This window comes from Macaca mulatta, chromosome 14 (genome assembly GCF_049350105.2).
Source record: "Macaca mulatta isolate MMU2019108-1 chromosome 14, T2T-MMU8v2.0, whole genome shotgun sequence".
NCBI lineage: Eukaryota > Metazoa > Chordata > Mammalia > Primates > Cercopithecidae > Macaca > Macaca mulatta.
Window position 1 is genome coordinate 93,062,668 of NC_133419.1, and position 25,348 is coordinate 93,088,015.

Here is a 25,348-nt window from a genome sequence, read left to right on the forward strand (position 1 = left end):
TCTGTGGTCTGTCAACACCTTTATGCTATCAGTACTCAATCAGTGCTCTTCCCCTTCATCATTTCATTAATATCATCCTCCCACCAGTAAATGTGCACTCTGCCTCACAGCCATGGCAGCTCCCACAGACCTGAAGTGTGAACCCATCTCTGGGCTTCAGTTGGCAATTGAATTGCAACAGAAAACATACCAACTCCTGATGTGTGAAAAAGACGAAGATCTGAATGGCACTATGCTTCATCGGCCAGAAACACATATTTTATGAAGAAAAAACTTAAAGGAAGGAATAAATGACTCTTTAGGTTCACTACTAATAGCTATTCTTTTTTTCTCTAATTTTAAAAGTAGAACATGGTCATAGACAATTGGGAAAATTACAGAAAGGCATAAAGAGAAATACAAAAACGACCCATAACAGCACCACTCAGAGATAACAACAGTTAACATTTTAGCATTTTTCTTTCCTGTCACTCTTGCATACAGATAAATACATATTTTACATAAAAGTAGATCACAGAAAATAGATGACCCACTTTTTATTCATCTTTAATATTACGAGCACTAACCCAGATCGTTTTCATTAAATGTTCTTCAGAAACATGATTTTTATGCATTAGGGTAGTCCACTTTCACATTTCTCTTTGTCCTGTTTGGCATCCATGAGTCCAAAATCAAGGCCTCATATTAAGGATAGTTGTTGCTAAGATGTTGACTTTCTATCCTCAATGTTTGTCATATCCTGGGTCCTCTAGAAAGTGTCTGTGAGAGAGGGTATGTGCACTATTAATTGATTAGAAACACAGTTGAAGGAAGCAGGAGCAGGGGATGAAGGGAGAGAGGCTGGGAAGGAAGGAGAGTCAATACGATAAAGCATTTTCCAGCAGGTTGCCATGGGACTGCCTGGGAAGCTCTATAATCAAAATCAAAAGATCATCCATAGGAAGACGGAAGGAGACTATCCACAGGCAACCATCTGCTGCTGGACAAAGATTCACTCCACCGAGTACCAGTGTTCCTGCATTTCTGGGTTGCACATGCATGAACACCAGGTGGAGTCTCTTGCCATTGGCCTGAGGCAAAGCCCTGTTAGGCTGGGGCTGTGTGGAGTCATGGGAGCTGGTGCACAGCAGCAGCTGGAAAAGAAACAGGCGGGTCTGATGTACTGCAAAAAAGGTGTCTGATTCAATGCCTTGTCTACAACTTTATGGCTATTTAAAAAAAAAAAGAGACAAAAACCATAAATGTTTAAAAGAAATATTTCATTGTTATTTTGACAATGTTAGGCCACAAAGAGAGATAAGAGAGAATGAAACTGTAAAAGTTTTCTTTTACAGGAGAGCAGAGTTGGTGCATCTTATCCTAGTAAGACAGTCACAGACATCTGCCATTCCTTTCGTTCAAAATCCTCCTAGTAACAACTGCTCTGGGATGTCTTTCTTTATTATTCCCCCCCAGAATGAACATTGTCTAGTGCACCCATGGCATTTTTGTGCTCTCTTCCCACTGCAGTCACTATGACAGTATTGTAGGGTGGGTTCTCCACTTAACAGAGTAGAAATTGCTAAGTACAACTGTTTAGCCTTTTGTATCTATGTATGTACTCAAAATTGTGAAGAAACTTCGGACAGAATTTTAGAGGTAAGAACACTTCATTTAAACACATAAATAATATCAAATTCCCCTTCTGTAAATAGCAATGCTTTAGGCAGTTCAGTGGACATGGAGATTAATTAGATATGTCAGTAAAGACTGCAGATAAGGTAGCACAAGTATACGAATGTCTTGTCCAACAAATACTGCTCAGTCATCCACTTATTCACGCCAAGCATGAATAAGAAGTAAACAAGAATCAGATACAACCTTTTATTTTTTTTACAGTTAAAAAAGGAGCACTTTATATTTGTTACAAGCTGAAAGTGCATTTTTGTATATATTAACTAGTTAGATGTTTATTATAATCCTGGGGAATGGAAGTTAAGGCCCCAGGTTCTGGATTAAGAGAGGTATCGTTTCAACTTTGGTTTTTGTATTTGTGGTAGGGCAATGGATGGAATTTCAAGTCTCGCTTATGTATAAAACAAAAGGAATAATGATAATATGAACTTTACTGGGTTGCTGTAGAGAATAAAATAAGGTAATGCATGTAAAGCACTTAGTACATTGCCAAGCATAAAGTAACTTAATAAATATTAGCTGTTTGTTATATTGTTTCAATTTCACAGTGAGTTTAAATGCATTGTTCAGGATTCCATGTCAGGGTGGGGCTGGAAGAACCCTTTTTTTCTGTCTTCTAGGCTAGCAATATTTCTTTTGAGGCACAACACTGGGAAGCACAGTTGCTAGTTTCAGACCTCTGGTCCTAATGCTCAGAGCAACTTTCTGCACTAATGGACAGTCAGTAAACATAGTTGAATAACTAAAAGGTGGAAGACTGTAAGTCAAATCATATAGTTGCTAATGTATAATAAAGACAAAATGTGTTTCAGTACTTTGCTTGGCATTGCTTGGGAGAATATTAAAGATATCAAACATTATTGGTTCCTTTGGTCAACTGTCTGGTGAGAAAAAAGTAAGTGCTCAGATCATGAACAAATCCTTCAGAGATAGGTTATGTTTGAGCAGAGTTGGCCTGAGCACTGAGCACCAAGATGTTCAGGAGATAATTCAAGTTCTCATCATCTTGTCAGGTGAAAAGCAGGGCATGGAGGGAGTGACTGAGGAAAGGAAAGGCTTTTTGCTTCTGACAGAGGAAAGACCTGTGACAGAGACTTCCACGACCCAGGCATCTCAGAAAGGGAAACGGTTCTGGATCACCAAAGTCTAACTCAGTGGGTTTACATCAAGATTGTTAAGTGATGCAGGCATTGAAATGTTCAAGTTATTGAAGCCCAAGCCAACTGGAACAAAAGGACAGCAGTTGCATCAAGAAAGAGCCAATGGGATGGAATCCACATCCTGAAATGTAAACCTGTGCTTGTTCTCTGGCAACTAAGGGCTTTGGAAAAGCATATTGCAATTTTTCTATTTCATTACCTGACTAATACTACAGTAGACTTTCTAGTTACCATTTATTGAGCATCTACTATGTATCAGGAACACACATACATTAGCTCATTTAATTAGCTTCCAATTCTCCTATATCCATCAGGGATTGGAGCTCAGGGAAGGGACTTTATTTGTTTTGCTCACCTCCATAACCCCAGTGCCTAAAACAGTGCCTAGTTTCTCAACAGAAGAGGATAAATATTATTGTCATCCAAACCTGAAACTCAGAAGGATTATGTGACTTACCTAAGCTAAGAAATGGAGGGGCTGAATCTGGAATCCAGATCCATCTAACCCCAAGTCCTGCCCTCATCCCCTGCATTCGTTTCTCTTACCAGTTTCCCCACCTCTAGGTTTCTCCCTTTTCAAAGGTCATGTCACCACGATAAGTCCCCTAGAACACTACCTTTATCTTGTTTTTCAACTGAAAATCCCCGCGGTCTCTCAGCTGCCTTAAGATGATATTCAAGCTCCTTGGCCTAGCATTCCAGGTCCTATGAAATACGGTCTTTACATCACTAGTTTGCACTAAAGCTCGAGTGCAATATTCTTGCTCTTCCTTGAGTAGGTCTTGTGCACATCTGCCCTCTATCTCTTTCCCTTTTCATGTCATTTGAGATGACTGATTCATTCTGCCCATCCATCTGAATCCCTCCTATTCTTTAGAATTCAGTCCACATTGCACTTCTTCAATGATGCTTTTCTATCCCAGCATGTAATAATTTCTCGTTTTGCAGAAATTTCAAATCTCTTATTATGTGCCCCATTCTTTAGGTCATTAGATAATATTTCTCACAATTACTGGTCTTCATCAGGAGTATAAAACTTGGCTCCACAACTAGAGTGTAAGCACACTGAGGGCAGTAATCATGGCCAGAATCAACTTGTAAAAGACAAACACTACATTTAGCATATAAAAGCTACTATTGGTTGAATGATTAATGCAGTTAAGCATTTTGGGTTAGACTAGCTAGATGGCATATGTTAAACTTGTGTGTGCGTGCGTGTGTGTGTGTGTGTGTGTGTGTGTGTGAGAGAGAGAGAGAGAGAGAGAGAGAAATTATTGGTTTAGAGCAAAAAAAAAAAGTGCAAACACTAATATCTTGATACTGTAAAATGTCCCTTCCTTTTCCTCTTTCTTTGCTCCTTGCCCTTTGCTGTTGGCAGGATCCTTGTGTGTCTCTGTCGAATGACAGAGACTGCCAATTCTGGGAGACATCCTGCTGAGAGATAAATCCAGAGTCACATCAGCCTGGCTGGGCTGGAGTTCAAAGATCCTGGCCAAGATTTCAAACTGGCTCTATTCAAGAGCCACGAAGTTTTGAGTGGCAGATTTTGCTGCAAGATTACTGCAAGATTGCTGATGGAGATTCTCAGTGACTTCAACAGGGACATGATCAAGCCCTACCCAAAATGCCAAGTCAATTAGAGACTGGCACTGTGAAAAGCAAGAATTAGGAAAGATTATTATTTATTAACCCTTGTTCATGCAAAAAAACACAATGATACACTTCTTAGCTTGGAAGTATCATTCAGACTAAACACTACCGTTCCTTCCAAATCAATAAGTTTTAAGGGAAATGCTCATTTATCTGACAAAATGTGTACCATGTTAGAGTGGAGGTAGGAGAGAAGCTATCTCCTTCCTGCACAGGCACATACCACCAAAATAAATAAATACAAAGCTGCCTAAGTCCATTCTCAAAAGGGCTGTTTTGAATCCTTTTACGGTAAGATAATGATTTATACAGAGCAATCTCCCATCAGCAGCTGTTCCTATTCTCGAAATAATTCAGTTGTTCCAAAAAAACCAAAACAAAAACAAAAACAAAAACCTACTATTTGGAACAATCTCCTGGGAACTATTGAGAAACCAGACTGGAGTCTCTACACCATGTGGAGCAGAGACAAAGATTTGAGCTCCTAGAAGCTGCTCTGGAAATATTTTTCAAATAGTTGTTCACTTAAAAACAATTGTTTCTTTTTCTCTGTACAATAGAAGCAGGTTGGGGGCTAAGATTTATTCTGAAATGGATAGCCACTCTGGAAAGGAAGCAAGTATACGTGTTACACTAAATTACAATTCCTATTGACTTGTTTTCCAGGGTACAATGGAGGTAAGTAGAAGCAACTAGAGAAGAATGAAAGCTCCTTGAGGCATGTTGACCTCTAGGCTCTCTGCTTCTGGAACATAATAAACACTCAGGAGTGTTTGTGTGATGCACTTATGCTTGCACAAGTAAATAAATGGGCTAAGAAATGAATAAAAGTAGTGGGTTTGTTTTCTATCCTGGCTCTTATTGAGTGGATTATTCCCAGGTTATTAGAATATTACAATTTTTAAAACTCCTCTGCCATAAGTAACACCTAAATTTACAGTAATTAAAACCTAATGTTTCCTGAATTTTCCATAGCTTTCAAATATTTTAACCATAATGGGCTAAAATATACATGTCCACTCAGAATGTTCCACTGGACACATGTCCCAGCTAAAAAACACTAAACATCAACGATGGTGTGATCTCTAAATGTCAGTATCGGGACTTGACCATCTTCCTTGACTCTGACCACTATTGAAAACACTCTGTGCTACATTCCAGAGCTGCAGGATGCTTGACAGATTTGCTGGAAATTTTCACACTGCTCTGACCTCTCTACTACCTTCAGGAACACCGCTTCAATACCTTGTAATGCCATTACTGTCACTCCCAAACAGGTTCAGAAATATGTGCTGAGAAATGAAATTTTCTTCAGACATTTCTTCACCTAAGCCTTCCAACTCTGAAAGATAGAAGACTCTATCAAGTGAGTCAATTTTGTCTTACAGGCAAACAAAAAGTTATTGGTACCACGTTTCCAATATTTAATGGAAAGTAATACTTGAAGCATGGCTGAAAAAAAGTTACTGCTTTTAGGTGCAACTTGAAGAAAATGAAAATGCTTTCTATGTCAGTAGCTCCTGAAGCATTATTTTATTTTTCAAGGTGCATAATCCTTGTAAGTAATCTGATTATTTCTTAACATCAACAAGGATTGCTTGTAATTACTTGCCTCAAAATTCTCATCCCAGGGTTTCAAAAATAAAGTGTGTCCCTGTAACTATGATGGCAATAACATTCAAAAGGTGCACAAACTTTAATTCCAGTTCACATCCATGCACAATGTTACTTAACAGGAAAATCAAAGCAGCTGAGACAATAGACAGCCGAACTTCCTCCAGTTACTTCCCTTCTTCTATTATGATTCCAATTATGGGGACATGCTCCCCAAGTGTGCTTGACTATATGGGGAAGCACTTCCCTCTTTGAATCACAGGCCAGACCTTAGTAGCATAAAATCAAAAGAACCAGGATGTAAAAGAAAGAAAACTGTTAACGTGGCCAAATAGGTGAGGATACTGGCTCTGTTCTCTCGCCAAGTGGTTAATTCCCCCTCCTCAGCAGGTCTGTAGTTGGCTTCAACCTGAGGGGAAGAGGCTGGAACACCTTTAGGAGACAGTGGATGCTATTACCTCCAGCTGTGCCTACCTAAGCAAAATGAATTGGCTAATTGAAGCAATTATTTGGCAATTCAAACCCAAACACCTCACCATCAGGGAGCAATGAGGATAATTTGGAGTTTTTGCCAAATTAGGTTAACGACTTTCTTTGCATAGATTTAAAAGTTGGGTTAAAGAAGTATCATACTTCCATTTTTGAAGACATGGAACAGGGTCCACCTGGGTTTACACTCAACTGTGAGCAGTGTGTGCATGTTAGGAGTGGGAAGATCTAGGTTAGTGGTTCTCAAATTTGAGCATGTATCAGAATCACCAGGAGATCTTGTTGAAATGCAAACTGCTGGGCTGCACCCCCAGAATGTCTGCATCACTAAGCCTGGGGCCTGGGAATTTGCATTTCTAACAAGTTCTAATTTTGCAGATTTCTAACAAGTTCTAATTGATGCAGATGTTGCTGGTCCAGGCACTACATTTTGAGAATCACTGACTTAGGCTTCCCTCTAGAGAAATGTAAGACAGTGTAGACGTATGACAACCTCACTGTCTTTGATCTCTTGAAAACCCAAATATACAAGATTGGTTAATATTTATTCATTCAACAAGCAAACATTTTGTTGAGCACTCACCATGTGAAGCTCACCTCGGTAACACAGAGATAAAAGATCACCCTTTATCCTAAAGAGGCTCCTAGTCGCTGGAGACACGAAAACAAGATGAGGATGAGGCTGTGTGAGAAGTGATATCACAGAGGTAAAGACCAATTGCCAATGAGAACACGGAAACTAGACCCAGACTGGCAGTCACCAGAAAATTTCCTAGGCCCGGCAGGGTAGCAAAGAACTGAAAATAAAGGTAGTATGGTTGAAGAGTTTGACTGAAATTTAGAAAAGCAAATTTTGAAGGGGAAAAAAACTGAATCCTATTATCAACTCCTTGAACCCGCTACTTCCTCATAATCAGTAGTTGTTTCACTTTACTGAAAGTCAACCATATTTGGTAACTAATTATTTACAGGTGAACAAAGTTATCAGCTTTGAACGTAGACAATGAGGGCCAGGTGCGGTGACTCACACCTGTAATCTCACACTTTGGGAGGCCAAGGTGGGCAGATCAACTGAGATCAGAAGTTCCAGATCAGCTTAGCCAATGTGGAAAAACCCCACCTCTACTAAAAATACAAAAAGGAGCCGGGAGACTCTGTGTCCAAAAAAAAAGAAAAGAAAAGAAAAGAAAGAAAAAAGAAAGGAAAGAAAATAGATGTTCTTGCAGTTTCTTTTTGACAACACAACTGCAGACAGCAAGGTACTTGTTCTGCAGTGATTTTTTGTTATGCAAATAGTTTGATGTAGTTCACTTTTGAAAAATTACATTGACATTCATGGCTAACATTTGCCCTGGTGAAAAGAAATGAGTATTAACTTGTTTAGCCAAAGTATTCAAAAATAAGAGTAAATAGCCCTTTTCACGAATTCAAAATGAAAAGGATGTCGATGTTCCTTAATTTGAGGCAATATGCCAACATTTATTCTTAATAGTACTTCACTGCTTTAATTAAGATCAGATAAAAAACAAATTGCTATAATTTACTCACCCACATTGTGGTAAGGCTTTTTTCCTTCTCTTTGGTTTTGGGACTCCTTAGTTGAGATGTATTTCTTTCTAGTTTTTCTTTTCTTCTTTAGTCAACCAATGAGGAAGAAGATTGTGTATTTTTTTCCTTTTAGCAAGTAGACAAAAGTTTTCATTCTATGCCTAGATTATTTTTGGAGGTGGACTAGAGAAGTAACTAGAGAAAAGAAATAGCAGCTGTGATGTAGGCAAATCAAAAGGCAGTGAAATAGATAGATAAGCTTTATCTTCCTTTCTAACTCTAAGACTTTATGGTACCTATTGATATGGTTAGTGGTTTTGTGTCCCCACCCAAATCTTATCTGATTTATAATCCCTATAATCCCCACATGTCAAGGGAGAGATGAAGTGGTGGTAATTGGATCATGGGGGCAGTTTCCCCCATGCTGTTCTCGTGATAATGAGTTCTCACGAGATCTGACAGTTTTTCAAGTGTTTGGCAGTTCCTTCTGCATTTATTCTCCCTCCTGCTGCCTTATGAAGAACACGCCTTGCTTCCCCTTGCCTTCTGCCACGATTATAAGTTTCCTGAGGCCTTCCCAGCCATGCAGAACCATGAGTCAATTAAGCCTCTTTCCTTTATAAATTGCCCAGTCTCAGTCAGTTCCCTATAGCAATGTGAAAATGGACTAATACACCTATAATAAATTATTACCTCACTTTTAGATTACAACTTTCCCTTTGATTGGTAAAGAAACATCTTCATTTGTAAACAAGTCATGTTTCAAAAGTCTGCAAGCCGCTTGTTTTACAAACTTGGGATGCTTTTGCCCCAGAAATATGTTATAAATGGAAATCAAAGTACACTAGTCCATATAAGCATATTTCATTCATAATATAACTTATCTATTATAGTAAAATATAGGTACACCAATAAAAACTAATAAATTACATGTAAGATTAAAACAGAGGTTTTGAATGGAAAACTCTAATATTCCATCCTCAATACACTTGAAGAAAAGCAGGTTTAATTAGAGGCCAAGAACGTGGATGAAAGTTTTGCTAAAGGTGATGAAGTGGGATCCTGGTACTATTCATACCTTGGTACCTGATAACATTTGCCCTTATTTACAACATTATGTCAAAACATATAACAGGTGTAACACTATATGTCCTTTATGCTCATTAGTCATGGTTCTTGTAGAACTTTACCTTGTAAATAAAGTAAAGAGAGGAATAAAAATTCCCCCTCACTGGAATGGCAGTGGTACTAACTAAACCACTTGAATCATCCATTTGTAACCCTTCTCACTTTTGCTTTTCTTTGTTTGATCATTCCATTAATGACTTCTCCACTGGCCCAAAGATCTATGAGGGTAGATATCTCATCACTTTTTGCTAATCATTATATCCCCAGCACTTAGCAGAGAGCCAAGTACACAGCTGCTCAAAAATAATTTTTGAATGGATGAATGGGTGAGTGAATGAACAAATGAGTAAGAAAGAGAAAAAGGAGAGGCCTAAAGAACATAGAATTACAGATGTGTTAAAAATGAGTCTCTGACATTATGTTTATTATTATCTGTGCACCAAAGAGAAGAAAGAGCAATAGCCAAAACAGGGGCATAGAAGGAGTTTCCCAAAGGATAAAGACAGTTAGTAGGACAATTTGCTTGCTGAAAATAGAGTAATTCAGTGTGTCCAAGTTTAGTTTAGTTGCTGTTCCAAAATAAGAGGAATTGAAATTGATCAGCCTTAGGATAGTTGAGTGGCAAAGAAGGCCACTTGCAAGTACAATTAGTGGTGTACCACGGGTGGGCTAATAGAAGAGGTCTGCACAGCAAGCAGGCAAAGGGGTGGGTGGGAGCACTATCTGTAGAGAATTTAAAAAGAAAATCAGTCTGTTTTTTTAGTATTACTTTGTAGCTACAATTCTAAAAAATGTCAGTGATAAAATATTCCTCCGTAACAAGATCATTTTGGTCTAAGTTCTAAAAAAATTCCTGTAGTTACTGTTTTGAGTTTTAATTACATATATGTAAATTCCAAATTAGCATAATTTAATTACTTACTTTTTAATAAACCTTGCAGTCTAAGTTGAAATTAACTCAGAAAACTTCTAGTTGTACAATGGGTCCCCAAAAACAGGTGACCTTGGGTACACATTTGAAAAAGTAAAATCTTCATAGGGCAGTTTGAAAAATCATTTGTCCGTTCCTTGACGTAAGTATTTAGCATTGGTCGTAGGTGTTTTAGCCTAAGATTGCCAGAAAATAGAGCATGATACAAGGAAGTGCTGAAAATATTTTATTGGGAAGTGTGATCCCAGGAAGCATGTGAGGAGCAGATGGGGAGAACCAGGGAAGGATGGAGTGCCAGTACAAGGATGTGTTATCAAGCTGGCCATTGCTTCGGGAGAATGTCTGCTTTGTTTAGCAAAGACCATCTGAGAAGCTCCATGGAACACATTTCTGAATCCTTTCCTTGCAGTTGGAGAGAGGAGTATTTATCCATGGGCTCCCACCATAGGCTCTTTAATCTCTCATGCTTCTAGGTTTTGGTTCACGTTGTAACTTCACCCAAAAAGCCCTGAGTGGGGGTGAGATGCAAGGGAAACCTGGAGCAAAGCACTTTCAGATTGTACCTGTCTGAAGCTGGTTGGAGACTACTTAGAACTGGTTGCTCCTGCAGTGGCTTAAAGCAACAGGTAAGGCCCAGATGATTTGAAGTGGTATATGGAGGCTGTGATATATGGCAAGTAATACAATTTTATCATAGATTTGCAATTTTTTGTTTTATAAGTTCCTTTCCTATGAGGACTTCAATGTCCTACATACCATAATCATTGGGTCTGATAGAAGATTTTCAAGTTTTCACCACTTGTTAATTCTTTGAATATTTATTGAATATGTACTAATATTTATTGAGTGTGCCAGGCTTTATGCAGGAATAGAAATGTAAAATATGACAGACAGATTCTTGACTCTCATAAAGCTCACTGTTTTTTCAACTCTGTGCCTTCCACTGTACTGACACACAGTAGCACCCCTTCCCAACCCATATCACATTTTTTTCAAAGAAAGAGTCTTAATCCATCAGCCAGACTGGATTGTAATGGGGCTATCATAGCTCACTATAACTTGAAACTCCTGGGCTCAAGTGATCCTCCTGCTTCAGCCTCCCAAGTAGCTGGGTCTATAGCCATGAGACACTGGGTCTATAGCTGTGTAGACACTACACTTGCCTAATTTTAATTTTTTTGAGGAGGTGGAGTCTTGATATGTTGCCTAGGCTGGTCTTGAACTCCTGGCCCCAAGTGGTCATCCAGCCTTGGCCTCCCAAAGTGCTAGGATTCCAGGCATGAGCCACGGTGTCTGGCCGGCCCTTTAAAAAAAAAAAATACAGTCTTCTTATACAATCAGAATTATTAGCACAATGAATAGTAAATGATATGCAAATCTGAAATGACCAGAGGAGTGTCCCATTAGATAAACCATTCTACTATTTTTGCAGGAAGTCTCTTACCCATAGGCTATAATGGCTTATGTCAGCCCTGGGAGTAGAGACTGTTTACTTTATTATGTATGCACTGCCTAGGGATGGGGAGGCTGAAATTTAGACAGATTTCTGTACTTATCTGTAAGGCACCTCTGAGGCATTAAAGAACATTTGGAGAAGCTGAAATCCAAGAGCTACACCAGCAGCAGAAGTGGCCACTCCTCCACTCACCTGGCAGTCTTCCCAGGCAGAAGGTAGAAGACGCCTTGCCTCTCTGCCAGCACTTCTTCCTTGACCATCCCAGTGGCCAAACCACCACCAGCCGACTCTACCCAAAGTTCCTGGTTGCAGGAGCCAACTCGTTTCAGCATATCCCTAGAAGCACTCAGGTGGGAAATGCATTGATTCATTAAAACCTTTGATGCAAAGTTAGCTGCATTCTGTCTGTCACAAGGAAAATGCCATGCCAGGGACATATTTATATGACAATAAACTTTTAGTGCCTTAGAAAGCTGCTGAATAAAACTAAAATCAGAATAAAATCAATCAGATGCTAACAGTTTGGAGAGCAGGTAAGTTTTCCTAGCCCTACTGTTAGTGGTTTCCTTCACTCCAGACCTATCTTCTGGCCTTCCGTGACAATGAAGCCCTTGGTAACATCATGCTTATTACCCCCGAATTAGCTGATGTATGAGGAGCTGTCACTGTTCCTTAGTATTCACATTAAACTCTCAGGGCGAAATGACCAGAGCATGCCGGGTGCTTTATGTGGCAGTCAAGGCAGCGAGGCTGCTGGAGGCTTTCAAGGGGAACTTTCCACCCGTGGGGCGTGGCGAGGCCTTTGTGTAGCTGTGAACAGGGCAGAGGTCCCAGGCTGGGAGCTCGAAGGCCAGAAAGGTAAACTCAATCGGCTTTTTAAAGCGCTTGCTCTAGTGATTGAGCACATAGCCCTCTAGAAGCAGCCCTACTTCGCTCTCCAAAGAGAATTTCACGTTTCAAAAAAAAGTAACGATTTCCTCTGGGGAAGAGATCTGCAGTCCTGGGATCCCTCTTCTCCTGGTGCCAATGGCAGAGTTGGGGAGAAAGTGCCCGACAGAGAGCATAGGAGGACATGCGCCAGCTGCGCTTGCCTTAGAGACAGATGTGAGTTGCTCTCTCTCTCTCTCTCCTCTCTCTCTCTCACTCTGTATGTGTGTGTGTGTGTGTGTGTGTGTGTGTGTGTGTGTGTGTGTGTGTGTGTGTGTGTAGGTGGCGAGTAGGGAGGGTTAAGGTTGCTTCTCTGCTGGGAGGAAAAGAAAAAGTGTGAGGATACACAGAGCAGGGAACGAGTGGAGTCCCCTCTCCACCGGGGCAGTGTGGGAATGGAGGGAGTGCAGTCAGGGGGTCCTGGGACTTGGGTGGGTGCTGCAGAATTGACCAGGAGAGCTGACAGGGTGGAGTCGCAATCATCAAGCTCCAAATCAATCATCCACCCCTTCACAGTCCCTCTCCCCCATTAAGGCAAAAAATGTTTAAAACATATTGGGGGTAGGTCAAGAATGAAGAGACTGCATCACGTTAGCTGCTTAGTCTAGTTCCCTCCTCCACAAGGTAATCGGATGACCCCAGGATCTCAATGTTTAGGAAAGTCGTAGGAGCCCTCACTGGGAGGCACATTTTTAGTCCAGAGGCACGGCATTTGCTGGTTTAATCTTCACACTGCAAACTAGCCTTGGGACGTTAGATAAACCATGTTAATCTCGATGTGCCTCAGTTTCCTCTCTGTCCCAGGAGAGTAACGCGTTCTCTACCTGCACGGGGCTGTGGTGCGGATGAGACTGAACGCAGTGTGCTAAAGCTCTCCCAAGCCAGCAAGCACCACGCTCTCTCCGCGGCAGGAAAGCACGTTGGTGTTATCCTAGAGCCCCAGAGGGCTGAGGGAAGACTCGAGCTCTAAAATTAGTACAGCTTCCAGGCCTGGCGCCGGGAATGCCCTCCAGCTCGCCGCGCCTCCCCCACCGCCCCCTCCCGCGCGCCCCCTCTCCCCCTGCGCCACGCTCCGAGATCGCTAGTCATCCCAGACGCCGAGACTCCTCTCCCCCTCGCCCTTTTCGCTCGCGGTTTGGGAGGAGGAGACTGCGAGAGAGAAGCGCGAGGGGGAGATGGGAGAGGGGCTTGGCCGTGCGTCGGCGTCGGCTGTGATGGGGAGCCCGGAGCAGCCAGGCGGCAAGCAGTAGCGGCTGCAGCTCGGAACAGACAGGAGAGCCGGCGCTCCTCCCGGCAGGCTGCGCTGTGAACTCGGCTGCGGATTGGGATCTCGCGCCCCCGTCCCTCTCCTCCCGCTGCTGTTCTCCTCCCCTTGGCTCCCCTCCTCCGCTTGCGAACCCCCGGCGGCGGCGGCAGCGGCGGCGGCGGCTGCGGCGTCCCGAGCGCAGAGCGCTTCTGCCGGCGGCCTCAATCCCGGCTAGCGCGAGGTGGGCACTGCGGCGGCAGCAGCCGGAGGACCGGCTCGCCCGGAGCAAGAGCGCGGAGCTCTGGGTGAGGAAGACCACGGGAGAAGCGCCTCGTAGAGCCGTGGATCGCGGGCGGAGGCAAGGGTGCGTGGGGATTTGTAGCGTGATGATTTCGCTGCCTGGTGCACCGGCTGGAGCGCGCCTGCCCGAGCACAGCCTCAGCTGCTGGGTGCAAATGGGCTGCGAGGTGGGCTCTGGAGGCGAGAACCGACGGAGCGCATGGGGGAAACTTTTCACCTTGTAAAGTTCCAGCCTCCGCGCAGTCCCGAGCCACCGTTGCTGCCGCTGCAAACTGGAGGGGAGGGTGACTTGGCCCTGCGGCGGGAGCCGGGAGGTTTACACGGAGAGTTGGCCAAGTTTGGGGCTGAGGATTTGGGGAGGGGTTGCGAGGGGGGTTGCGGCATCCCCGGCTCCCAGCCGCCCCTGCAGGTGGATGAGAAGGTTCAGGTGGCGAGCCTGCTTGGCAGCCGGTGCCTCTCGGGCGCAGTGGGGGATGTTCAGATGCCGATGGATGATGCACTTAGGGGACCCGGAGGTGCAAGTTGGGTCATCGCTAGGCAAGGCGCGGCGCAGAGCAGGGAGCCCAGCCTCCACTTTCGCTAGGAAAGGGAAGGGGTTACCAGTCTGCGGGTCTGTTCCCCACGCCTGACTCGGGCTTGCGGAGCTTGTGGGCAGGGTGAAATGTAGTGAACGGCGGCGGCAGCTCTTCGACTGAGAGCGACATCCTTTACGGAGTGGTTGGGGGCAGAGACTATCCCTGCTGTCTTGACAAGGAGAGGGAACCGGAATGCTTTGCGAGAATGCATGATTTTTGGCGGGCGTGTGGGAAGGCTGCTTGTCTTTGAAAAGAAAGCAGCGCGGGGCTGACCGTCCCAGGAGTGTGGAGGAGCTGTCTCCGGGTTGTGGGCGAGAACGCCAGGGGCACCAGCTCCGAGCTCAGGCCCCACTCCCGGGCGGTGCGGGGTAAATCCCCTCTACAGGCCAGTGTGTGTGCAGGGCAAGGGTAGGGGGCTGAGGGGCGCTGGCGGGGAGGCAGTAGAGGTGGCCTGGACCATCTTGGCGCGGCGCGCGGTGAGCGCGAGGATTCCGCCAGTGGGAGTCGCTGAGCTAAAGTGCATCTGGCCCCCCGGCTTGCGCGATGGCGAGCCCGGATATTTTTAGCTGTGCTGTGATCTGAATTCCCTCCTCCCCTCTCTCGTTGACTTTTGTCGCGTGTGTTTTCCGAGATGGTTAAACATTGACCACGATTAGGCTTTGCGGAAAGCAACTTTTATTCACTTTCCGCCATTCTCCTCTTGTGGGCTGCGGGTGGCGGGGGCGGGGGCGGGGGGTGCTTGGGGCAAGGATGCAGGGGTGGCCGGAGTTTGGCTGCAAGCTAAGAGAGCCACTTGAGTTACCCGGGATGAGAGGAACAGGGGCGCTCCCGGGGTTCGAGTGTGCTGGCAGTGACATCCTGAGGCTGCAGCTCGCTGGAATAATGGGCTCAAACCAGGCGGTGGAGAGGGGTCCCCGGAATGGACGTCGGGGGCAGGGAGGCTGCGGAGACTCTGCGATGTCTCTGTGAAGGACTAGGAGAGGATCCCAGGAGGGAGTGGCGCCTGCGACCCCGAGCGTGGGCAGCCGGTGGCTCTGGCACGCGGAATCTGGTGGACTCCTAGCGCCTTGGCCGGGAGCTCCAGCTCCATCCCGCCGCCGCCGCGCGCCCAATGGGACTCAGCTTCGGGTTTGGGGGAACCTGCAGCAGCCGCGGCGGGAGGGAGGGACGCTGGGACCGCGCTAATGATTGAAGTCTTTTTTCCCCCTCTCCCCTCCTCCCGCTCCTCTCCGCCCCCAGACTCTGGCGCGTTTGTTTTCCAAGTTGGATCCCACTTCCATTTACAAGTGTCAGACAAACCCGCGAGAACCTCCCCCCACCCTCCCCGGCCCCAGCCAGACTAGGGAGGGCGCGCGGGGGGAGGGGGCGAGCTGTCTGGGCAGCGCCTGTGGAGGTGCGACGGGCCCACCCGGGGCTTGAGCGGCTGGGGTTCCTGTGCGTGGGGCCTTGATGTTTAAAAGATACACATAAACAGCAACAAAACCCAAACCACTCGTGGCCAGTTGTATTCCGCCGCTTTTCTCCTCTTTGCCTCGGACATATTAATTTTCTGGCCCTGACGCTAGTCTTTTCAAAGGCGAGTCCGGGGTAGTGGGAGGAAGGGGCGGGGGAGCAGGCCGACCAGTTCATCACGGTGGATTTGTGCTCCTGGCTTTGTTGCTAGGATTAGATTCTCTGATTGCGCCCAGGCTGAGTTAAAATAAAAGCAGAGAGACAGAGAAGCGGCCAGAAAGACTGCAGACGACTTTGCCCGGATCCAGGCGGCAAATTCAGGTGGTGGAAAGGGGAAGCCCGCCATCTAGGAATTGAGGACCGAGGTGCCCACATCTCAGTATCGATCAAACAGAACCCAGATTTCTTCTCCACCAGCAGGCACTGAACTTCTCTTCACATTTACAGAACGCTTGAATGATGTTCTGGTGTGACGTGGAGATTTGAATCTGAGAAGGAAAGGAAGGGAGGAGGGGATGGAAGAGAGAAGAGATTTGAGAGATTGTGATTCTTCAGAATCCTAGAAATTGCAAAAAGCCAACTGCTTCTGCTTTTTTCTTTCTTCTTCTTCTTCCTCTTTTTTTTTTCTTTCTTTATTCCTAAATTGGAGCAGTTGAACAGTGAGAGAATAAGGAACAGCCAAGGAAACCAAGGCTCAAGAGACAAAGACAAAATACATAATAACTTTAGCACTTTGATGTGCTTTTTATTTAATAGGGTTGGAGTAGGGGAAGGTTTTTGTTGTTGTTGTTTTGTTTTGTTTTGTTTTGTTTTTAACATTTTACAAGGAGAAAAGTTGTCTCTTAGAATTAAACCGAATGTTGATATTCAATCATGAATCTCAGTTGTTGCCTTTTTGGAACTTGAACAATGAGTGATGCTGGGGCCAGTTTCTGTGCACAGTGCACTGGGATGAGAAAGTTCCCAGAACTGTCCAGTTATAATGTCTTCATATCATCTGAATCACACAGAGAACTCCACATGAAAGGCAGCTGGCTCAGAGATCAGAAATCAGTCAGCTGCTGGGCTGGCTCCATCTCTTGTCGCTGCAGGATTTTCACAGCCAGTGTTTGTTGACCAGCGACTGGCTCTCAAGCCTTTTAGAAATTTTTCTTTCAAATTTTATTTATTCTGGTCCCTGGCGGAGTCATTTTGGGGATTTTTTTAATAGGACCCAGTCTGTCTGTTAACTAGCAATTACAGTTATGCTGAGCTACTCAAAAATGAAATGAGTAGCAATAAACAGTGGATACCCACTGACCTGTATGCTATATGGTTATTTTGCTAGCCCACAGCTTTTGTAAAGCTATGGCTCTTCAGGCTGCTCGCAGAAGAACATTTTGATGTGTCAGGTTATGTTATCATCCCTGCTTTCTTCGTACGATCCTGAATGACCTGCGCTAATCTGGCTGATGAATTATGTCAAACAGAAAGAAGGAGGCAATTACCAGGCAGGAGAGGGTATTGAGTCATTACCAGCAGGTCTGAGGAGTGCTCCTGGTGGCTGTTGTGTTGTTATGCTATATTAATAGCTCACAAAGCAAAAAAGACCATTGTGGCTTTATTTTACCAGTTGTGGAGTTTGGGTATGGCATTCCTTCATAGCCCACATCTGCCCAGTTGCCTGGTGGGTTGGCTTTTTCCTCTAGGGCAAGAAGGAAAAGGATAGTAATGAGGGTATTTGATTTTTTTTTTTTCCATTGTGGGGTCATCCCCAGGTGTTTTGGTTTTGGTTGTTTTTTTTTTTTTCCTTCTTCTGCAGGAGGCTTGAGTAGGGATCATCTGATGGGAGCAGGTGGGCCTGTCCATTTGAATTGATTTCCTTTGATTGCTGAAGAAGGACTATTGATGAACCACTTCTTTGCTGATTGTGGCAAACATTAGAATTGGAATGGAAATTTAAAAGAAAGGGATCTGACAGACTTAGAGTGAAGGATTTGTGTTCTGCCCAGTTCCTTCCTACAGTTAGCAGAGCCTCTGATTTCTACAGATATGCATGGTCTTAAAAATGTTAAAGAAAGCACAACTCCTACATATGCAGTTTTACTTATTGGTGAAATTTTCTGCAATGCTTTTTCGATCTCTAATTGTTGAATATGTCATTGTCAGCATCTTTCTACCCAAATTGTAAGGAGTGGATCTTTGTTTTTTTAATATATCCTGACCTCTTGAGGATCACCACAGTGTGACAACTTTCTTTGAGAAGACTCGGAGAGTAAATACCTCTTCTGTGTGTGTCAATTTAATTCTATAGGCTTCTCAAACTTATTGGGTTTTCTGTCAATTGCAGGGTATCTACTCCTTTAATAAGCTTTATTCCTTTCCTTGTTTTCTTTTTTTTATTTATTTTTATTATTTTTATTTTTTTTTTTACATTACCTCCTTTCTCCAAATTTCTAAGAATAATTTTCAGGAAAGGCTGCCTTTCCTTGAAAAAAGAATTCAGCTTAATGACACAGATTGAATTTATTGAGAACATATTTGACACTTGTCTAGCGGGTTCAAGCCAGTTTCTGGTCTACCAAAATCGGCTATCAGTTACATGTAATAGTGACAAATGACCCATTCTAGCAATTCTGAATTGGAACGGCATTTTCAGGTTAGTCTTAATTTTAGCATATTCTAGGACTTAGATTTTCTTTCTTTTTTTTTTTTTTTCTTCTGCTAAGTGGAAGGGATGAAAATTTGAGAATGGATTTACTGGCATGGTGATAGAAAATAGAAAACAGCTTTCAGAACTTTAGGAATCAAACTCTTCACATAAACAAAATATTACTTCCTTTACCAGCTAGATATACATGAATGTAGAGAACCTGGAGGAGTTGTGAGGAGGGCCACGGGATTGTCCTTCCTTGAACAATGCATTATTGAAGGTGTTGCCTACCCTGGGCGAAAAAGTCATACAGGGGACCCTAAGAGGAGTCCTTGAGCAGATGTTAGTATTTCAACTTTCTCCCCTTCTGGGGTTCCAAAACTGTGAATTATAGACTCTTTAACAAAGGAAAGTTGTTTCATTAACTTTTGCCTTTGTACATCTGAAATAGATCCCTTTTTAAAATTCTTTAAAGTTACATGGAATTTAACTTATTTTTTCTTTCTTTAAAAAATGCCTTGCTTTCTCTTCTATTTTCCCTATTTTATTTTTGTTATTTATTTATTTAGAGACAGAGTCTCGCTCTGTTGCCCAGGCTGGAGTGCAGTGGTATGTTCTTGGCTCACTGCAACCTCCGCCTCCTGGGTTCAAGTGATTCTCGTGCCTCAGCCTCTCCAGTAACTGGGATTACAGGCACATGCCACCATGTCCTCTTCATTTTTTTATTTTTAGTAGACAGGGTGTTTTGCCATGTTGGCCAGGCTGCTCTTGAACTCCTGGTCTCAAGTGATCCGCCGACCTCAGCCTCCCAAAGTGCTTGGATTATAGATATGAGCCACAGTCCCCAGCCCTGTTATTTATTTTTTAAAAATTTCTTTGAAAGTTCTTTTCAGCAATATTTACTGAATCTACCTCTTTCACAAGACAGTGGTCAAGATTCAAAGAATAGTAAAATATATCCATTGCTTCTGCTTAGTACTGTGTATTGGGAAAATGAGAGATGCCTATGTGTGTACACTAGAAGTCACATCTAACAATGTTGATTAATTGACAAACGAATGTCTACGAACAGGAGCCTCAAGGAGGAGGGAGAGATAAATGTGAGGTGAAGTAAACTTTTAAGAGGAGTGTAAGTTATTAAAGTGAATATATTTAATAATTCTTACTAAAGCCCTAATGTATGCAAGGCACTAAGAAATAAATTAATTCCTTCATTTGTCAGGGGGCAGGGCAGAGCTCCTTTTTGTAAGAACATGTTCATGGGGCAGGTCAAATGGGCTGTCGGAATGTTAGTTAATATTTTGAGAAGACTTCAGAATTTATTCATGTCCTTTCTCCACTGTCCCCTTGTGGTCTCCCACCCCCCAGTTTCAAAGGTAGCCTTTAGGATTTTTTCAATGTGTCTGGGAGCCTGCATGCAGGTGCACACGGTGTACTTTTAGTCCTCTGTTTTCCTATGTTTGAGACTTAGTTGTGAATCTCAGGGTTAACTTTGTCACAGAACACTCTGAGGTGTTCTGTCCTTTAGGTATTCATCATTTAGATCTGTTGCTTGGTCTTTAACCTTAAAAAAAAGTTTTAAGAAAATGGCATACAAAGTAACATTAGCTTCCAGAATGTGAGTGAAAAGGCTAGACTTTTTACCTTGGACGTTCTTTATGACTTGATCCTACTTGTACTTTTCAGAGCAGTTGCAAATAATATTTCCGTTAATTCTTTCTTTCTTTTCTTTTTTGAGATGTTGGAGATAAGCACAGCTGTTGAATGAGGCACAGATATGAAAGGTTAACTGGAAGTTTAATTATAACTTCAGGACTTCAACTAAATTAAATTCCAAACAATCTGATAAAAATTGTAGCCTTTTCAGTGCCGTGGAAGGTCAAAAAGTGACACTCTGGAGCAGCTATTGATGTTTTATATTTTGAGATAAGCCCCAAATTATTAATACTACTAAATATCATTGAACATTATTTAATACTTGTAAACATCTAAGAGTATTCCAGATGACACAGATTAAATTTGGTGACAAATGTGCTTAATGACAGTATAAATACCAGTTTGTTTTTTTTTATCAGATAAATTCTATGCATGTCTCTGTGTGTTTTTTTCCAAAGCAAAATGAGGCTATATCTTGGTAGGAGGATCAACTTGGTCTCTTTTGAAACCTAGAGCATTTATCGCACATGACATTTTGTTGATTTTTTAAGTCCAAGTATGTGATCAATATTTTGGACATCTGAAATCTATTTTTGATTGTGGTTTGCAATTCTCTGTTGGTTCTAAGTGGTGGCTTAATGATGGCAGTTGCTGTTGTGATTGGGTGAGCAGTTATGTGATTCATGTGGTCCCGTCCCATGCTAGGGTGGATTTTGCGGCTAGGGTTTCATCAGATTGGCCTGGCTACGGAGAGCTTCACTGCAAAGAAATGTACACATGAAAGTGGGCCAAATGCAGATGACTTTAACATCGCCCGTGTTATGGATAGAGTGGGGTGTGAATCTTTCCCACACTTTCCACTTAAAAAAAAGTTTGCTAATAACAGTTTCAATCAAATGAATAAGAATTCAGAAGTGTGTGGTAATCTCTCTTGAGAATTTGGTACCTATTTGATAGGACTGTAAAGGCATTTCAGAATGTCAATTAAATGGAAAAATATGCCTGGAATTGAATATAATTAAGAAATGTTGAAGTCTGGTGTCTACATATTCAGACACTGTATAAGATGGTTTAATTAGTGAACAAGGATTTGGATTTATTGACAGAAGGTCTCTTTCTCATGGCATATTTCACTCATTAAAAGCTCATAATGTCTTGGATCTTTTTAGCTGTTGGAACTTGACCATTTGTCATTTTGTGCTCCTTGACTTCAGTGACATGAGCTTTTTTTTTTTTTTTTTTTAACTGTGCAACTGATTAGGATGATGTTGCATCTCCCATTGATGATTATTTCCATGGAGTGGATGCATGGTATCTTGTAAACGTTATGAAGCATTAGGCAAAACTCAGTACTGCTGAAAAACAAGAATTGGGAGGTAGAATTACTATTGTGGAATTTTTGGTCTAGCATCTTAGAAGTAATTAGAGTAACTTCCTTTTTATAACTACTAGGTTTATATTATATTTACCTGATGGCAGAATTTACATTTAAATTCACGTTTCTCTACATCCTTTTCAGTTTTTTGGTTAATGGTTTATTAGTTCAAATCCTTTTTATTCCTGACTGTTGACGTGAAACAGTTTCTAATCATATAGAAGATTGAAATTCTTTTTTAATATTCTTGCTGTGGGATATATTTCTTTTTGAACTGCATTTGATGATTATAAGTGCCTGAAAGTACTGCAGTTAGTAAAAAGAGAACTTGGGAATGTTGGCAAGTGAGGTAGGGAGAAACATGGTTCAGTCAGTCCTTGAGAATTTTTCATTACCTGTTTATAACTTAGATTTTGGCTCTCTCCTATACTGGTATTAATGTGAACAGCTACTTTTACGAGATTTTTAAATTCCTCATCTTCATAGGTATGTTCTCTAACTCGGAGCTATTTAAAGTAATCTAGCATTCCATCTTTCCTGTAGACATAGCAGATCATTCACAGTCTGGTTGAACTAAGTACACATTACATTGTTAGTCTTTTTGGTGGCATGTGCTGGCTTCTTCAGGTCAATGTCATTGTTGGCAAAGTGTATTAAGAGTGCTCCTATTATCTTGGAATAATTTTTGCATGGAGCATATTAAATAAATGTGGTGTCTGACCCTTCAAAAGTTAGCTTCCTCAGCTGAATGATGTTTAGCTAAATAAATATAAGTCATAATGTATGAGTGATCCTAAGTCAGTAAGATGGTGAACTAAAGTGGCATCATCTGCTTGGAAGTCCCTGGATTAACAATGGGACTTGTATTTATATTCGGAAGATAACCGCTGCAATGAGGAAATTGGGCAATCTAGGCAATTGAACAATTGGGTGGGAAACGTAAGACAAAATATATTATATTGCCAGATCAATTCCCTGGATCTTGTTGAGTTATACGATAATTAGATAATCTTCTTTTATTTGGAAGTGCACATTTTGTATGCATAATAACTTGCATTAATCACTTTATTTCTAAGATGTATTCAGCAGTGCACACCTTGTGTTCGGTTTACATTCTGCATATTTTTGTTAAATAGGTAGTATTAATAACATATTGTACCTCATCTCCAAAGAGAAAGAGATCGATCACTTTCATACAGCTCATCGGTGGTTACTATAATAATCCAAGTGAATAAACCTAGATTGTTCTTATACAATAGATATGTGTTTAAACATTGAATGTAAATGACATTTTTTAAAACAAATCACATCTTAAATTCTTTCAACTAGGGAAAATACACTTTTCATTTAAACAGATGTGGCAAATTATTTTTATAAAGAACAATTTGTCTCTCTTACATTTATCTGTTTTTTAAGTTCAGATTTTGTATATTAAATTCCTTAAACAGAGGCAAGAGGGTATACATATTGGAAATATACTTTTGTTCAAACATATAATAAACTGAAAGAGTTTGACCTTCTCCTTCAGTACTGCTATGACGAGAAGCAGCATCAGAGGGGAAAATAAAGGGAGGAGATGGAACTGGAATGAGAGAAAAACAGAAATGAACACCTAGTTTATGGAGATGTTGAGGAAATGTTAAAGTTTAGACTTTCTGGGCCAGGAGTGGTGGCTCACACCTGTAATCCTGGCACTTTGGGAGGCTGAGGCAGGCGAATCACCCGAGGTCAGCAGTTCGAGACCCACCTGGCCAACATATAGTGAAACTCCATCTGTACTAAAAAATACTAACATTGCTGGGCACGGCGGCTCACACCTGTAATCCCAGCGCTTTGGGAGGCCGAGTTGGGCAGATCATGAGTTCAGGAGTTCAAGACCAGCCTCACCAACATGGTGAAACCCTATCTCTACTAAAAATATAAAAATTAGCCAGGTGTGGTGGTGGACGCTTGTAATCCCAGCTACTTGGGAGGCTGAGGCAGCAGAATCTCTTGAACCTAGGAGATGGAGGTTGCAATGAGCTGAGATCGTGCCATTACACTCCAGCCTGGGCAACAACAGTGAGACTCCGTCTCAAAAAAGAAAAAAAAAAAAATTAGCTGGGTGTGGTGGTACATGCCTGTAGTCCCAGCTACTTAGGAAGCTGAGGCAGGAGAATCACTTGAACCCAGGAGGCAGAGGTTGCAGTGAGCTAAGATTGTGCCACTGCACTCCAGCCTGGGTGACAGAGCAAGACTCCATCTCAAAAAAAAAAAAAAAAAAATCTGGACAGAAGGGCCAGGCCAGTCCAACCCGGAATCATACCTCTGACAATGACAATGTCAGCACTTTTGCTGACATTCCCATTTCTAGCCTTTGGAACATCCAGAGAAGAGAAGTGCCCCTCTTCTCTCAGGGCCTCTTGTCTTCTGCAGCCCCTCTACCTTTTTGTCTCTTTGGTACTTCTTGGCCCCTTTATCTCTCCCAACTCCCTAGCTCCTGTAGTCACTGGTTGGAGCTCCATGCTGTCCTGAAGGTATTGCTTACACCTGACCTCTTATATTGTTTTTCCGTATCTCTGCACTCAGGTCCCCCCTACACTTGGTGGTATTATTGCAGCACTGTTCACATGCCTTGTAATGAATGTCTCTTTCTCCCATAGGCCATCATTCCCTGGGCTCAGTGGGATAACATATTAAGCTTTGGTCCCCCACTGTTACTACTAGATCTTGCCAATGTTTAATATTTAAAATTGAATGACTGTATTTGTTTATGTTCAACTTGGTTAGTGATTATGGACTTCCACAATTGACCATCTATGACCAAATATTGAAAAATATCCCTTTGAGGTATTAAGACTGCATTATGATTCTGGTACTGAAAAGATATATTACTTCTGAGGTCCACATTTCACAGTTGAAGGAAAGATCCTCTAGGCACAAATACGCATGCTCTTTATTGGCTGATCTGCTCAAGCTCTGGATCTTTCCTATGTGTTCTCAGCAAGTGGTGGGAACACATCAAGAAGGAATGTTGGATGCATCCAGGTGTCCAGTCACCTTTCAGTAGCATCACTTTGTTTTCGAGGAATGTATGATAAGGGTGTTATGTACCTAATGGTACATTCTCATGGCGTTTGATGTTCACAGTCAAAGGTAAAATAGAGTGGGAGGTAGGAGTATAAATCAGTGCTGAGTTTTTTGTGTCTCAAGAAAGCATAGAACACATAAGTAGGAATGTTATTATAATAAGGATCCTTGGAGCCTTTCTCAATTCTATTTAAAAATTAAATTATTCATAAACACCTGTGCTGTAACTATTATTACACTACGTTACAGTCAACACACTTCATAAGGGATTGAGGCATTCCAGTATATTCTGAGGCCCAGAGGCTCACAGGGGTATAGGTCACTCTGTAGTGACCATTGTGGACAAGAAAATCTTTCTCTAAAGGTTGGAGGTACAGTTTCTGGTACATAATAAAGCTTGTCTATGTAAAGCGAATGTATGAAGTAATCTGACAGTTCATAATAGAATAGAAAAAATGCAAGTCTT